Here is a 17089-nt window from a genome sequence, read left to right on the forward strand (position 1 = left end):
TTGGTATACGTGTTGGGTGGGTGAGGTGGATGGCATGATACAAATGAGCTATGCGATATGGATGAATTATATGTCAAATGTAGAACACGAAGGTGCATTCGTTTAGTGTTGTGAGAGGGCTTGGGAATTGGGGTGTATGCGTAGTGAATGTAGCATAATCAGGCTAAACTTCTAGATATGCACGTGAGATGGTTCCCAAGTTGGAGTGATTGGTCACAGTTCCTTTAGTGAAAAGGGATCTACAATGATGAAGGGGGGGTTCTGTTGACTAACATGAATGTTTACCATATACAAGGGTGAGATGGCGATAAACATGGTTGAGATGATGGGCCTTATGATTCATTTTGGAGAAATGATGTCAGGATATGCAAAGCTTTAGGAGGAAGCCTATCATGCTGAGTGGAGAATGATACTTGGTCTTTGTTATTTGCTTGTCAGGTTGTTGGTTGACGTCGACCATGTGTGATGTTCCTACAATGGATACAACCAAAACTTGAAGTGAAAGCATTGTTTTAGAAATACATATATAATGGATGTTATAGACTTAGAGAGTTGGAAAATTACTTGACATGTGTGACAAGTGAAAAAATGATTTTTTTCATTTACCAGAACAGAGGGTTCCATGATGAAGATGTCGTGGGACTGATATTCACATCTCTTTCCGTTTTGTTAATAGAGATCTCAGGCTTCTGTAATGTATCCCAAGATATGGAAAAAAGGGTGATAGATAGGGAAACAGGGCCCAAATATCACTTATTTTCATTGCTGAGCTATGAAGGACAGAGAGCATTCTCGCAGCTTTCCTTGTTGTTGCGGTCAACCTGAGTACCCGGGATTCGTGCGGAGAGATCCAGGTAAGAGCTTGAGCCTTAGCCTTTGTAATTTTGGATTTTCTAGGTTAGGTAGGCCATATAGGGGTCCCCTGTAGGACCTATTTTAGGGTTAACCTAGTTGGCCATGGGGGTGACTCGTCATGAATCACACTGTCTTCGCGCAAAACTTGGAGTTTTGCGTGAAGAATCTGCGCAAAATGTATATTTAGACACGTGTTGTGCACATTTGAGTTTGGGAATTATGCGATAAACCCTTTTAGGGTTCACTGCGTATTCCTCAGAGGTTTGCATGATGTGCACCCTATACAAGATACAGACATGTGCGCTGTGTGCTCTTTTTGAACACATGAACATGTACTGTGCACCTATTTTGGAAATAGGCGCGTGGTGGGGGAAATTTGTTGTTTTTTGAGAACCTAAGGGGTTCAGTTTTTTGACATGTGGTATCGTGGGTGACATGATGGTTTGGCAGGAGAGAGGTTAGGTGTGTCTCTGGACCACTGTGGCACATTATCTCACAGCGAGCCAACGACTAGTGCAGTGGGGGTTATTAAAGTTCCTTTATAACCGTTTGATGAGGTTGCAGGATAGGTTCCTACAACTTTTAGTGTGATGCTGGGATGCGGGCCGTCATATGATGGCCATACAGCTCACAAACCTCCCGATATTGGTGCAGATTGATATCTACTTCGTGATAGGTTTGATGCCACGTGGGGAGGTTCTTCCCTATCCATTGTTGGCTGGCCATATGGATAATCATGTTTGGGCGATTAGGGAGGGTCACTGTGGCCCTAAGACTTTTGAGGAGGGCTACGTTAGGATCCCAACAATTTTGGACTTAGTCGAGTGAGAAACACTGGCTATGATTGTTAGACTAGTGGAGTCAGTTTCCTTCAACCAGTGTTCAGGGCCGCACATAGTAGTGTTACAATGGTTGCAAGAAGGTATGTTTTTTCACTAGGTGAGACTTTTGCATCATGGGATGTTGTCCCAGCTTACACAGGTTCATCATGGGACAATGAAGAGTTTTTGTTATGGGACTGTGTTTTGCAACATACTCTATGAGTGGGTGGTCATGATTCACCTGGTCCTTGCAGTACCGACGGGACCTGCTTTGGACCCTCACATGTGCTGCTGGGGAGGGGTGATGATGAGAGAGGACAGTTGAGTGGTGGGGCATTACGAGAATGCCACAATAGAGGTTTGGTTTGACTCCAACCCTCAACGGGTCCTAGATTTTCCATACTATGGAGTCGACTTCATGGGAGATCCAAATATGGGGTTTCCTCTAGGTGCTACTCGGGGATCAATAGGTATAACTTTTATTTATGCATTTGTATATGTGTGTATTTTCATGTATTGATGTATTTGAATTTACGATGATGTTGACACTATGCTTTGTTTGCTTGCAGATGCGGGGCCATGGGGATATCCACTGGCCTATCTGGTAGGCCACGATCTAAGGCATTTGGGTGTTGAAAGGGTTGTCCCTATTCCATAGAGACCAAGGGTGGTGATTCCACCAATTGTTCCTCGGGGTGGTGCAGAGTGCCTGACACAGCGACAAAAGTTTGAGATTGGTGGGCCATCCCAAGGGGTAGCGACAAATGAAGATGCAACTAGATTTCTCACAAGTGTTGAGGATGTAGAGGTGTGATTAGCAGCTATTGAGGTGGAGTTACGGGGATAACTATGACACCTCGGAGTGGGTAGAGTCCCTGATGAAAGGATTTCATGTCGATGGATGGGCTAGCATGGCTGATATCATTGTTAAGATGTTGATTTCCTTAGACCAGGTGCACCACCAGTTTTTTTGTATTTCTATGGCGATGAGTATGACTAGTTCAATTTTGGCTCTAGATGCGGATATTGGGCCACGTGAGCACTAAATGGATTTGATGATTTTTAGCTTTTTTACGAGATGATGTATGTATGAAGGAAAGCACCTATTTATGAGGATGCAACCCTGTCTTTTATTAACTTATTCCACTTGGTCATGGGCCAGTGGTTTTTGTACTCATATATTTTTTGATGTATATAGGAGGCTATTTTTTGGTAGCTCTCATGATGTGATACATGCGTCTATACTTTTGATGTATTTCTGCATTTATCTTTTTGGATGTATCTTGTGTTGATGTTTTATATATCTAGATGGTTATATATATGTGATGCATGCCAGTCTAGGATTTGATTAACGATGTGCTCAAATCTGTGATTTTGATCTCTTGGTATATGTGTAAATGTGATTTGATCAAAATATCTAGCTAATCTTTGTGCATGTAGATATTTCCAAAAAAGACATGGATCATAGACTTGAAAAGGTTTGTTTAATTGCGATACTATGAGATGGGAATCAAGGAATACATGTAGGAGACATATACCTAGGTGGTGGGCATCAGCCAAGAGGCCTATGATGGCATCATATTCTACTTGATTGTTGGTGTCTGACCCGATACAAAGCCCATTAAAGAGACGAGGTGTCTGGTTAGGAGAGTATATGGCTCATGCTGCAACAACAAGATTTTGCAACCATCGCGATGCCCTGTCATCGAACCCGTGGTGATAAGCTAGTAGTAGATCCATCTGTTGACATGCGATGAGAGAATGGATTGTTTAGAATAAATCCTTGATGAGGTGATCATCATAAAAAATAAGTCATTATACATACATGTTACTTTTAGCATTTTATGGATGAAATTTTTTGAGGTAGAAACCATTGATGGGATTTTTTAGGCAAGTCCTGTCGGGCTTTGATAGTATGTATGCCCTCTTGCGGAGGCAATACTTGATGATGTATGGGCCCTTCCAAAGGGTTTCAAAATTTCTAGGTCCTACTACTTCCTATGCGACATCGTAGCAGAGGACTAACTCCCCCTCAGTGAATGTCTAGGGGGTGATGTGGTGATCGAACGAGGCCTTTACCCTCTTTTACTAGGGATGGATTTTTTGGAAAGGTGTGCATTATAGAGGTATTGTTCTTGTTGTGAGAATATTTGGTAGAGTTTACCTGTATCAGTTCAGTACTAACTGAATATATTGTATGATAGGTGGTACTACTCATAGTATGGGATGTTGATGCCTCATTGTTGTTGCTTGATAGAATATCTTGTGGGGGTATCCATCTCTACGCCATGGTCTGTTTATGGTGTGGTTTGTTGGTATAGATTGGTTTTAGTGCTTCCCTTGTTGCACGAAACTGTGGAAGGTACTAAGAATGCCTTGTGTGGTGCAATTGAGAGCATATGTGACAATAACATTGTGTGATGTTTTCTTGGTTGGAGAGGTGCTTGTTAGGGATGTGGGCCACTAAGACCTACTCAGTTCACAAAATTTATTGATAAAATGATTAGGTTTATCATGTAGAGAACACATGACGGGTGATTTTCTTGGCCAGATGGTTTTGGGTTTCTTTTGTCTTGGTTTGGCCTGGTGATGGTGATGGGAGGCGAAATAATGGGGGCCTAGTTTTGTTGGCTGCCTTCTCTCCTCAAACACACATAAGATATATAGGGGTCCTTCTTCACTGGGTGGGGGAGTGGTCTATGGATTCTGTATCCGATTTCAACAAATTAGAGTTTTCATTCATGAATTTATGTACGAAACTCAATGCTTTGTAGAATTTGGGAAGGTGCCAACATCTCTTCGTATGAACATTCTCCTTGTAAATCGTGCATATATGTCATTGGCATCTAGGTTTTATTTTTTGAGCAACTTGGGTAAGCGGGTGGATTTGGTAATGTGTCCACAGTTCGGGGTAGAGGTTCAACGGATGAGTATGTTCATCACACATAGCACATGGTAAAGCAGAGGATGGGCGTTGTAGCTTATGTTGCCTTCATGTGATGTAGGTCGGGTTTTTAGAGCATGAAGTTGCCTCTTATTGAATGTAGAAGATGTTTTGGAATTTATTATACATTTAAGAGTTGGTTGGCACTATTGGCTCATTCATGTTGGTTTGAATGAGTGTGTTTAACATTTCTTGGTATCGAGGGATGTAAGGACAATTGTGAGTATAGTGCCCATGTTTTTCACATATAGCGCACACATGGTTGGTATGTATTTATTTATTACACAAAGGTATAGTGTTTACTCCTTTTGGTGGAGCTACAGTTGGCAATGTTTTTGTAGCATTCATGAGAGTTTTTAATTCATCTAATTCGGGGCATATGTGGGTTGGGTGCCCGAATTCTTCACATAACACACAAGGTTGTAGGGCCCTGGGTGAGTTTGATGACTCTCCTTTATTTCCATTTTGTTTAGCCTTTTTTTCAGCCTCGGTTGGTGTATGTGTAGGATGGCTTCAAGTAAGGGTGGTTTCCTGAGGTGGAGGTACAGGGATATTTCCCATTAGAATATGTCCTGTCTTGACCATCATGGTCATGGGGACTAGGTACTAAACTGGTATTGTGAGAGCCATATTTGGTAATGTAAGAGTTTCCATGGCTTGATACAAGACAAAGCTAGGTCGGGGGCATAAAAGGGGGGTTTTTGTAGTGAAGGGAGGTAAGGTAATGAATTTATCAGTTGTCAGGGGTGTGTTATTTGAAACTATTTTTAGGTTTGGGGTGGTGTTTGAAGAAGTCATCATGCACGCTGGTGCTTCAGTATTTGGGACAAGACCTTGTCTTACTGGAGGGTCTCTTGCGAATGCTCCTAGGAGGGTTGATGGCTTAAACTAGCCTGGGCTGAGCTCAAAAGTAGTGATCACCTCATGGGAGGATGATACTAAGGGAAGCATGCCATCTTGTGTGGGTAAAGTTGTCTTCTCATAGTATGTGAGTTGATCAATGGTAATGACCTTTGCATCATGGGGTATCATTATTATTCTAAATACTGATGCAGTGACTGTGATCATTTCTTACATATAGCTTCAGCCTAGAAGGATGTTCTAATCCAAATAGGAATTGAGTACTTCAATGTCTATTAAAACTATTTTTCCATCCAACTAAACTGGAATGATAGGGTATAAATCGATGGGGGCTGAAGGGCATCCATCGTATGCTTTGAGAGTTATGTCAAAAGGATTAAGTTCAGGGGATACTAATTTCTTCCAAACAAATTTGGACATGATGCATGTGGAAGCCCCTTCGTTGACAATGCAATGATGGATGTTGATATTCTAGACTAAGACAAGCCCATTTGGAAAGCGACAACTGAGGGTAGCCATGGAGTAGCTTTGTCCAAGTCAAAGACAATGAGGTGTGAATCAGATGGGTCAATTGCACCTAGAGGGAAAAGTAGGGATTTTCATTGGGTTAGGCACGTTTGCAAGACTTCAAGCTCTGACACAACTGATGATGATTGTACTAAGTCATTAACTATGCTATAACTATGGGTTGTTTTCGAGTTGTGTGATGTACACCGTAAGGGTCCTTTGACCATTTTCAGCATGGATTCTACAGAAGGTCAAGGGATTGTCAATGACCCTATAGGTATTGTTGTAGCCGAGGTGGAAAAATTGGGCTCTGGGGGAGCTTCATAACTTTGATTCCTTGTTTGCAAAAGGATATCTTCCCCCATCATGAAAATGTTGTGATTAGGGGCGTTATGGAGGTTCCCTCCAGATAAATGAGTTTGGGGAGCTTGTTGCTAGGTGTTAATGATTCCTTGATGGGGGAAGGGGTCCAAAATCACTATGGCTTATTGACCACCTTGCCCCCCACTATCTTGTATCCTTTTCAAGTCAGGAAGTTGAAGATAGTGGTGGGTATAATGACCGCACTCTCCACATGTAGCGCATGTGTGATTAGTCCAAAGACTAGTGTTCTTGCTCTATTTCTATACGTTATTGTTGGTCATACCTTGGTTTTGGTTCTGGTTGAGGTTATCCCTTCCTGCTGCCCTTGGGGATTGCTGTTGATTGTTGACCCCCCACTAGGGTTCTCCCTTTGGCTTTCTCTTTAGTTTTGTATTAGCAATGTTAGAAGGATTAATTGAATTCATCTGTTCCTTCAGTTGTTGCTGTGAAGTGAGAGAAGGTTGCACTAGATTCACTCGTGCATTATTTTGCATTAGTGGGATGTTTTGTTGCTATGTTGGGAAAGGAGAATATTGGTTTCCTTGTCCCTAGTTAACGTATTGACTTAGGTGAGCAGATGTCTTTTCCATACTTCAAGAGGAGCATTAGTTTCCTTGAGGGGGAAGATGCAAGCCTCCTTGTGGGGGCTGGTATTGGTTAACCTTGTTGATTATATTCTGCATAGGTGTGGGTCGACTGTTATAGTACCCTAAATGTTGCAATGGTGGTGTGTTATGGGTAACATCATATGATTAGCCATTGAACGAATACCAAGGGTTTTGGTAGTTATTGTTGTGGTTATTTTGGGATAGGGACCCAATTAATCCATCAACACTATGGGATGTGCATGGGATCTCTTTCTAATTTTGCAAGGGCAGGGTGTTTAGGAGCACATGATAAATGTGCCCAAACTAGGTATAGATAAGATCCAGCTGTTGGGATTTACTAATGGATTCTTCCTTGGTTTGTGGGGATGAATTTTCCACGTCCTTAGAGATTTAAGATATGAGGGATCTTAGGAATATGTCCAGGAGGACTTTATCTTCAAATTGGGTTTTGCACAGGCTACGATGTTTTCACCATTCATGGAGATGGTGTGAGATGTGAGTAGCGGGTGTTTGCTTGAAGTTGGTGAGGAGTTCCAAACCTGAATCATGGTAGACTGGGAGTTGGAAGAAGGTGAGGAAATAAATACCTAATGAACTAAAGTTCCTGTGAGACGCAGAGGGTTAGTCCACATACCATTTCACGGAGGGCCCAATTAGGGAGCATTTAAATAATCGTAATCTAATAGTATATTCTGTGATACTATTAGATGAACACCATAGGTTAAATGACATGACATGGTTTCCTGGGTCTTCGTCATGTTTTCCCTAAAAATTTGGAATGTCTGAAGGGATCTTGGTGGGCATAGCTAGCCAATTTTGGCCATGGGTGATCAAGTCATTAGTTAGCTTGCTTATATTGTAGGTTTAGAAAGGCTGAGAACGAGATCTGTGCATTACCTTCCATCGTAAAACGATTCTAGATAACTATATGAAATAGAGTCCTCTATGGGGATGTCAAGGGAGAATTACCTCGATGGGTGTCTTAGGGACTGTTTGGAGGAGAGGTGTATGCGCTCCCAAAGGGGGTAGTGTGTGGGGACCCTTCTGGCATGGTGAAGGATGAATTTACTGAGGGGAGTTATGAGTAAATATGCACCAATAAAGGAAGAAGCAATAATTGTGGCTGAGTGATGTTCTCTCGACCTAAACGGTGGGAGTCCTGGCACACCTCCTGGTAATGCGGGGAGGTTTAAAAAATGTCTAGATCAACAAGGAACCATGGGATCCCCTATTGTGCCAATTTAGAGTGTGTGCTACTTTGTGTTTGGTGAGTGAAGGAGATAAATATCAATACAATTGGATCACAGACATAAAACAAAGAGAAAATATAAATGTTTTATTTTCCTTCAATTTAAACTAGGTAATCAAGAAAAAAAGAAAATGGTTTTTGTTTTTTGCATATGATTAAAAGTCCTATGAATACCTAATCATCATACCCACTCTCAAGGTAACTGGGCCTTGTGAAGATATCCTCTGATTGGTCCTGGGTCAACATCCCAAAAGAATTGGCAACACCTTCAAGCAACTGAATAATTAACCAAGGTAATGGTAATGAGGCTCAAGTGATGCCTGTACTGTCACCTATAGGGAAATGATGCCCTAGATTTGGTCACTAAGTACCTTCATCCCACGTGAGAAATCAAGTCTTTAGCTTCTTAGTAGTCAGCTACCAGTATTGAGCACTATATGGGTCAGGTAGCCCCAAAGAGTACTGCATGTAATGGACCTAAGCCAAACCCCCTCTAAATCGGGTCACTGTCATGCTCGGGTATTCTTTTTTGTGGGATGATTGAAAGATTTTAAGCTTCCTAGAAAGTCAACAACTATGTTTCAATGGTGTAGCGTGACCATGGTGGCGTATGGGATGCCTACCCCCAATCATCCTAACCTAAACTATAAATTTGTTGATGGCCCTTATGGGGAAATTTAATTGGTTCAAGTTATGGTTGTTTTTAAGGAGTCTTAATTCACTTATGGAGTGATTTTGTAAGCCAAAATAGACTAAGTACCCAAATATCCAAAAACCTAGAGGCTTTCTTGAGTATAAAGCATATGAAGGCTTAGTGGGTGATACAAGTGAGCATACAAAGTGTGATAAGATGTGGACATGCGATGATCCTTTTCAATATCCTTCTAATTACGCTAAGTGTTGATTGTTCATTGCATGGAATATATATATATATATATGTGTGTGTGTGTGTGTGTGTGTGTGTGTGTGTGTGTGTGTGTGTGTGTGTGTGTGTGTGTGGATTATGGGCCACTTATGTTTTTCCTATTAAACTATGTGGAGTTTAATAAGGGAGATTGAAATTCAATTTTTTTTCGAGAAGGTTTTCATATGAAATCCCAGGTTCATCTACGAGATGCAAAGGAATCATAGATTACTTACTTTCTCTATTAACATTTTCTCCTAGTCCCAAAAAATGCTTTGGTTAGTAGAAAGATTCATGGATAATGGGAAAGTTGCTTCACTAATTAAGCTATGTGATTTACATAAAATTTAAGAAAAATAGTTTGAAAACATACATTGATTTTGGCCACTTACTTTTCTCCCTAATTAAGATATGTGGTTCTTTTGCAAATACATAAAAAACTATAATTGCTTGAAGAATTATGGTTCATCAAGAAACCAAGGGTATTAAACAGAAAACACTAAATGCAGAGTTGAAGGAAATTCACTAAAGGCTACCAATCATTTGAGAAAAATGAACAATACAAGGATTTTCTTTGCTCTTTGTTTACCACACAATTTTTTTAGACATAGACATCCACTCGTGGTTTTTGCAGAAACAGACGTGCGCTCACATCTTTCAAAGGAAAGTGCACACGAGTGAGAAATATTAGATTTTTTTTACCTTTGCAAGCTCAGAACAGATCCTGAGGGTCTGTAAAAAATCCAGGTAGATGAAAACGACTTGTAGGATGGTTATGCAGAGAGGAGGTCCTGCAAAAACAATCTCTAGATTAATGAAAAGAGATTAGTATGGTCGCCATTCCCATTATAGTGTTTTTGGAGCATAAGTGTACCAAATGCCACCCCTTAGTAGTAGATAGTTCCCTATAAAGGATCCTAGTCAACATTGGTGCTCTTAGTGGACAGACTTAAATAAACATAACATTGTAAGACGTGGAAACAATGCATACATGAACATAAACTAAACAAAGAGGTAGATAAACAAAACAATGCTCAAATGGAGCAAACACATCGATAATATATGGAAAAGTATCCATTTATTAATTGCTGGTGGTATAGGTTTAATACAATTAGAATCTCAGACACTTGGAGATAATTCTTTGAGCTATGGACCTCAAAAATCCTCAGCAATGGGGTTTCTTTCCCCAATCTCTTTGAAAGTTTCTCCTCTCTCCCAAAGAAGTGTGAAGACTCTCCAATGGCGGATTCCTCTTCCCTCACTAAGATTTTGGGTTGCTTAGAAGCAATATGGCCAACATGCTAGTGCTCTTCACTTCCTTGGCTTCAACAATGCAATGGTGGTTTTCTCAAACAACAATTTGGCTAGCATAACAATGTCTCATGCTTTGGTTCTCCCATGGCCTATTTATATAGAGTTTTTTGATTTCTTATTTCCTCTCTTCCTACATGTATGATAAAGAAACATGAGTAGGAAAAGAGGATTCCGTTAAGGGTTGCATATCTCCAAGGCGACTCGAATTCAACTGTATTGGATTGATCTCACATCAGAGAGTTAGCTCCAACTTTGCAAAGTGGTCCCAGATGCTAAGTCGTCTTCTTTTGCAATTGCACAACTTTTGGAGGTTATGCCACGCGCGTTTATCAAATAAATATACACGTGACCTTAATTGATTTTCCTTTATAAACTTTGGACCTTAGGATAACTTTGATTTTTTTAACCTTCATAATGTATTTCATTGGAAAAATGTCCACCTGTGCATTCTACGGGACAATTTTAATGTCTTCTGGATTGTACTAGAAGGTGTAAGATTTTTCGGTATTAACATGTATGCCTCCCCTACCTCATTTGAGATCACGTAATCCAACATCCAAGGAGGATTCTACCAGTTTAGTACGTCTTTCCCCCTCCATTTTTGTCCATCCTTGCATTGCCTTAGATATCTCTCTCTCTCTCTGACTCCCCTTTGGTGGATTGTGGGAGTGTAAAATACAATCTATTTCGGTCATACAATTTTCTCCTAATACTCATATGTTGGGGGGAAATCTGTTATCACCAAAAAATCATCACCTAGTCTTTTCCAACTAGGTGGATCGAAATACACCATGTAGGATTAATTTTACCATAGTACAATCACTTTCACTATGGGAAATAATTTAGTAAACAATTTTTATTAAATTATTTTCTGATTAAAATAAAAAAAACCCATGAGAATAGTTAGATAAATCATTATTTATTGAATTTTCTCCAGGAATAATTATTAAATCATTGTTTAAAAAAATATTCCTTGTCACATTTGACTAAATCCCCTAGGGATAATTAAACAAATCACTATTTATTTGTTATTACTTATTTCTATTATTGGAATAATTGTTAAATCACTATTTAATAATTATTTCAATTCCACACCATTCTTAATCCTCGCGAAATAATTAATAAAGAATTTTATTTGTTACTTATTTCTAAATATAGATATTTGACCATTTTAATATATTTTACATCTCCAAAAAAATAATAAAGTATTCCTAATGGTTAGATCTTGATTTGGTCTATATTATTTTATTATTCTCCATTTTCAAGATTAACTTAATACTTTGTTATAAATAGGAGGGTTTCCATTCATTCTTCACCATGATCATTATCATCTCTTTTCTTTTGAGATCTCATTTGAGTTCTCTACACTGTTTTGGGTTTTTCACACAATGAGAGAGAAGATCAATTACTAAAGCATCAAGGAAATCAAAGGACCCATCTCACAGAGGGGGATTTGCAAACCCTTTTGTAGATCTCCTTCACTAGGTGTCATAAATAAAATAATTTATTCATTTGAAAGTGTTTCCATTTGGGTTATTACATTGGATATCTATATTGTTGTTTGCTAGTTTGGATCGCATATGTTATTTTTGTTGCATCTTTTCCATTTTTTATTATAGATCTGAATCGTAAGAAACCACAAATTGTTGTTAGGGTCAATTATCACCTAGTGAATTAAGTGAAGTGTTTTTGTAACACCTATTGGTTTAGTGGGTTCTGACCCAGGTTCAAATTTTGTTGCGCCAAACAAATCCCTACACTACTGACCCTTTTGGCATCAATTTGTGGAGTGCAGATTGAAGTCTCACCCGAAGCAGTATGGGGGGGTGATGGAACCAAGTTTCTGTACGCAAAGATCAATGTGATGTCGCTTTATGCACTAAATATTCTTTCGTGCAGATTGATAAGCCCTTACGGATTATCGATATAACTCCTTTATTAAGCCTCTAGACCTCCATGAAGGTCTACAATTGTCTTTCACAGATTGTGGACAGGCTAATCAGCTACTTACGTGCATCAGAGATTAATTTTATCCCAGTAATTACTTAGATTGGCCTAAGTGTTTGATAACTTTAACATACAACAAGAAAATCTTCGCGTAAACAGTTAACATTAATTCTGTTCATGTAGCAATATAAATAGTGTAAAGTCGCACATCAAGACATCATTATTTCATAAACCCATCATTCATCACAACATAAAGTGCATTCACATAAAACATAAGTAAATAGATGGAACACAAGAATTTATGCAAATATTTTCTTTATTGATAATTAGTTCCGACTTACAGACTCAAGACCTCCCTACGCACTTAGTTGCGGGGGTCTCCAAACTTAGCTGCGGACTCTACTCTAGGCCTCTACACACACAGCTATAGAGCCTTCCTTCTACCCTATGACTTCTATGATCTTCCTTCTATTGACCCATTACATTCATCTTCATCTTCTTATCATTGCCTTAGACATCCTAAGACACATCTATTTATACAATCCCAGGGTCCATGGACCATGGGTAGATCCTCCAAAAGCTGACTTGACTTACATAATGAAGGGTAAAACCCTTTGTGAATCTTTTAAATATCTAGGCACTCCACGACCACAACTTGAAGAGACTTTACATTTCATACAACAAAACTTGGGCTTTTGCCCCAAAAGTGACCCTAGCGGACCTCATCCCAATAGGCCCCCACCACAAATATCGTGACTCACCCTCGAGTCACTTGGCTGATGCGAAGATATTTTTTTGAAGATCCCCCAAATCCACTTGTGTAACTACTACTTCAGCCATGCTCTGCATGGTTGCTTTCTTGATCTTCTCTACCAGCTACTTTGTGGCTAGTCTTGCACTATCCTGCTTGATTTTCTGCAGTGTACTCTATAAGTTCACCAATTTCTCCTGAATGTTGGCAGAGACAATGTAGGCCTCATCCAACCAAGTCCCCAATCTGGCCTTGAGGAGTTCCCCTTTCTTATGTGATGCTTGCACCTATTTAAGAAGCTGCTTCACCTCCTACAGCTTGGAAAGGCGTTGTGCTGTAGAAACGGTGCACGTCGTTGCCCTTACTTCATCATACTACCACTGGAGCTCATGAACTTCTGTATTTAATATCTACGGGTTAGGATCTTCCTACAAGTTGGGATCTTCCTACAGATTCATTACTACCCCTATGGCCTACACAAACAACGTGGTGTAGTCCCCAACTGCGACATCCACTGATGTGACTCCATCTTTCACAACAGCTTCACACTGTTCCCTTACCTCTGGCGGGGTTGAAGGATGTGACTTCAATTCGAATTCAATGATCTTTAGGTTCAGCTTGAATTGAACTCTAGCTACCTCTGCCTTGGTGTCACACACACCCATAGCAAGTTTTCTAATCTTTGCCTCCAATGGTACATCCTCTGGGATATGCAGTTCCAACACAATTCTACATGCTTCTGCCACTGCAAGCACCAGCTGAGCGCTCTGTGCCTAGATTGTGTCCTTGGCCTTCAACACCTCTATCTTCTCAGAAAACATCTATTCGTTGAACCCGATACTCATCATCGACACTAAGCTCGTGCTGCTCTCGAGCTGTAAACTCTGCTATCACACCTGCCTGCAGCATGTGAAGGTACTCATTAGGGAGCGCAGCTAGGTTGAGGCCAATATTCTTCAAAGAACTAATGATGACCTTGTCATCATCTGCGTCTGTGCTCAAGGCTCCATTTGGCAGTGCGACTACCTGGAGATCCGGTGATCGAACCATCTCTCCTGCCTAAGTGGTCCTCAGTGCCAAACCTGTTGATGGGGCGCTGATCTACCCTGCGCCTACCTAGATCCGATTTGTTTGAATCTGCAGCTTGCACAAATCCTTCAGAATGGTACTCAGTGATTGTTGTTGCTACTGCTTGAACTGCTGCAATAGTCCTATGGTGGTATTGCATACCTTGTATCCAATTTCATCAAGGTCTCCATCTATCAGATTGATTAGATCCAATGATAGCTTGGTCACTTTTGATTTCTTCCATGACCCTTCCTTGCCTTGTTCCCTATACCTTTTGATCCAGAAGGGAGTGCTCTACTCGCCCTGACCATTGCCACCCTACTCTGACTCTTCCTCCTCCTCTGTTTGGGGTGAATGAGACTTACCACTACATTCAAAGTCATGCTCTTCCTGTTTGGCTTGCTTCTTCGTAGCGCACTCTTCTTCTACCCGAGCCTTCTCCTTGACCTCTTTTCTTTGCTTCTAGGCCAACTGCTAGACCTTCTGCTTGGCCGTTTCCTTATTTTTCTTATATGTAGATTTGTTGGTGCACACGACCATATCAGATGGAGAATGCCAATATGCCAGGCAACACTTAATTGTTTCTTGACTAATGTCATCTGTAGCCAAGTAAGGGAGGTCGAACCATTTTAGTTGTGGATCCTTCTGTGCTGTCATGTAGACGTGGTGGAAATATGATTTGAACTCAGTGTACTCTGAGAGATTTTCCAACATGGTTGGTGACAACCGTGGCTTCTGGTTGATGGCCATGCAAATTCTCACCTCCATCAACACCTAGAACATTTTGGTCTCTATGACACGCGCGGCATCCTTTGTCACCCAACAAGATGCAAATTGTCTAGCCTTTGAGAAATCCTTATCCATGGGAGGAAACTAACTATCCTTTGACAGATCCCTAGCGATGAGCACAATGGAGAGTAACAACCAAAAATAGTGGAATGTTTTACTCTCATCCCACGCTTCTCGACAGTTCATGAGGAACTCACTACTAAGGTAGCATGCCCAGTTGAACTGCATGCCCTCCGTGCACTGTGCATCCAATGAAATCATTGGCGTCGGAACCTCCTCTACGTGACATTTCCTCATGACTTTTCCTGCAAGGATCTACATGGAAATATACACTGTGGGGTCGGTGATAGAGGTGATCAAGTACCCATGTGGCTTATTCACTAATTTGAACTTGTCCTTCTTCTTTTCAGCGAGGTCACACTTGCTCGTCGTTCTACCAAACTCCTTTGCTAGATTCAACCTTGAGTGTGGCAACAGCATGATCCGATGGATCAACATATCAGTAATAGGGATTGGTGCACTTAGCCACAAAGAGTCTTCATGCATGAGGGTCAACAACTGCTTGATCACAATTAGGTTGATGTTGGAGCAGTGGTAGTGGGGCACCCACAACATGTTCAATAACACTCACTGGTTCACTCTACGAATCCACTCCATAGGCTCCAATGCAGTGACACCTGATTCTTTACAACAAACCCTCTTCATATAGTTCTCTGTTGCCAAGTGGGGGAACCTCTCGTGATCAGCCAAATCCCAGTATTCTAGCTTGAGATGGGGAATCTGCACCAAGCGCAGACCTTCAAAAGTGATATTCTCCAGTAATAGGGTTGTATTGAGGAGGAATTTTCTTACATCTGGGTCCTTAGGGACCTTCAATTTCACCTTGCATGGAGGGATATAATCCAACAACTTGGAAATAGGATCCACTCCCTCAGTGTCTATGTCCTTCGTGCCCTCTTCAGCCTCCAAATTCACCACTTCCCCTTATCCTTAATGCTCATTTTTTCTTTCTTCTGGACCTGTGTAGCAACATGATTCCTCAGTGATTTGCACACCGACATAGGATTCTTCTACTTGTCCTTCTTAGGTTGGGGACTTATCTCACTAGTGTAGGCTTCGGCATAGGCGACCTTGGCACCATAGGCACAACAGATGGAGCCTCCCTGCTCATTACCTCTAGATCATCTCCCTCAGAGGTGACAACCCCTCCAATACTAATGGTCTCTCTTAGTTTGGACATTGTGCTGAGAATAAATTGTTGGGTATCCTCAGGTAACTTATCAAATATAAAAGCAATGATTAAATCAACAAAAAAATGAGGATTCATAAACATTCGACATCTCAACATAGAAATTCTAAGGATGCAAAGTGTTTTTTGCTGGATGGCCACGCATAATTTATAGGTGAATTCAAATTCAAATTCGCCCATTCCCCCCAAAATCTATCCCTAAATGTTGATTTGGCAGAAGATCTCCAAAGCTTTCAGCATTAAATTCCTTAAATGCTGCCCCCCCACTCCTATGAAGCATCTCCTGGAAGTCAAATCATGAATAGTGACTGTAACGGTTACTTTATGGCTGCGTTGCGTAGTCTCTCCTCTTATAGTGCAACACCCTCCGTGCTTCTTCCCGTACTATGACATCATTCATTCTTGCGTAGACCCCTATCGTGTAGCTCTACAAACTGAGCAGTGTAGCTTTTAGTCCTATACCTCCTTGCATCTACCTGGAGCGCTAAGACTATGTTACTGTCATGTAGTCATTGGGTTGGATCCTCAATGTATGGATTCAATCAACTTCCATTCACCCTTCCCGGAAATGGATCTCCATTCAATTTTGCGAGCTAAATTTCTCCACCATCAATAATCTCTTTGATGACATATGGCCCCAGCCAGTGGATTTGAAATTTTCCTTGAAACTTATCAAACTTACTATCGTATAATAAAACCAAATCATTTTCCTTGAAGGTGTGTAGTTTGATGTGCTGATCGTGCCAAGCTTTTTCATGTTCCTTCTGAACCTGCTGATGGAATCCAGCCAAAAATATATCTTCCTCGAGCTCCATTAGGTGCGCGAGCCGATATTCTATGGCTTTGCGGTCTGCCATTC

The sequence above is a fragment of the Pinus tabuliformis genome, chromosome X (genome assembly GCF_031772625.1).
Source record: "Pinus tabuliformis cultivar Carrire ecotype Pingquan chromosome X, CPIR1, whole genome shotgun sequence".
Classification (NCBI taxonomy): domain Eukaryota; kingdom Viridiplantae; phylum Streptophyta; class Pinopsida; order Pinales; family Pinaceae; genus Pinus; species Pinus tabuliformis.